Genomic DNA, 1,428 nt, shown 5'->3' with positions numbered 1-1,428 from the left:
CAGAATGACTGGTTACATGCAAAAAACCCAGACATCAAGACATTAATGGAGAGAATTAAAAAAATTGAGAAGAGACAAGAGGAAAATAGGAAGGAGCTGATGTCAGAAATGACAGCAGTAAAGAATGCTGTGATGGAAATGAATAACAGACTAATAAGCACGGAAAGCAGAATCAGCCAAGCAGAAGAAAGAATCTCAGAGCTCGAAGACCAAAACACAGAACTAACCCAAACTGTCAAAAGCATAGAAAAGATGCTCAAAAAGACAGAACAAAACCTGCAAGAGATGAATTATCACTTCAAGAGACCAAACCTAAGAGTAATTTGGCTTCCTGAGGCAGAGAGAGAAACAGAAGCCACACTGGAACAAACATTTCATGAAATCATTCAAGAAAACTTCCCTCATCTCATCAAGGATGAAAAAATTCAAACACAAGAGATTCAGAGAACCCCTGCAAGACCACAAATGAGAAGACCAACTCCCAGACACATAATAATTTGCCTAAACAAAATAGCTATAAAAGAAAAAATCCTAAAGGCAGCAAGAGAAAAAGGCCAGACTACCTACCAGGGAAAACCAGTTAGAATAGCAGCAGACTTATTCACAGAAACACTTCAGGCTAGGAGAGCCTAGAGCCCTATCTTCAAAGTTCTAAAAGAGAAACAATTTCAACCAAGAATAACCTACCCAGCCAAATTAAGCTTCATTAGTGAGGGAGAATTGAAATCTTTTCCAGATATCCAGTCTCTAAGAACCTACGCTGCCACCAGACCATCTCTACAAGAAACACTTAAGGAAGTACTGAACACAGAAGAAAAAGAAAAAGGAACAACAACATTCTTCACAAGAGTACAGACAAAAGATTAAAACACACATGAACCAACTCCAAAACCCAAAGAAAGACAACAAACAGGAACAACTCTGTAAGAACCTTATGACAGGGATCAACTCTTGCATTTCAATTATAAGCTTAAATGTGAATGGACTAAATGCATCACTGAAAGACATAGAATGGCAAAATGGATAAAATATCATCAGGCAACAATCTGTTGCCTTCAAGAGACTCACCTCACTAGAAAGGACATCCACAGACTCAAAGTAAGAGGATGGGAAACAAACTTTCAGGTGAATGGAATACAAAAGAAAGGAGGGGTAGTGATCTTAATTTCAGACAAAATACCCCTCAAGCTATTAAAAATAAAAAAAGATACAGAAGGCCACTACATAATGATAAAAGGCTCAATCCATCAACAAGAAATATCTATCCTAGACATATATGCACCCAACATAGGTGTGCCAACTTTCATAAAGCAACTTCTAGGAAAACTAAAGAAAGATATTGATTCTAACACCATAATAACTGGGGACTTTAATACCCCACTCACAACCCTAGACAGATCATCAGGACAAAAAATCAGCAAGGAGATG

The sequence above is a fragment of the Carlito syrichta genome, unplaced genomic scaffold (genome assembly GCF_000164805.1).
Source record: "Carlito syrichta isolate Samal-C Ts95f unplaced genomic scaffold, Tarsius_syrichta-2.0.1 Scaffold313052, whole genome shotgun sequence".
In the NCBI taxonomy this organism is placed as follows: domain Eukaryota; kingdom Metazoa; phylum Chordata; class Mammalia; order Primates; family Tarsiidae; genus Carlito; species Carlito syrichta.
Note: the sequence above shows the minus strand (reverse complement) of the source record.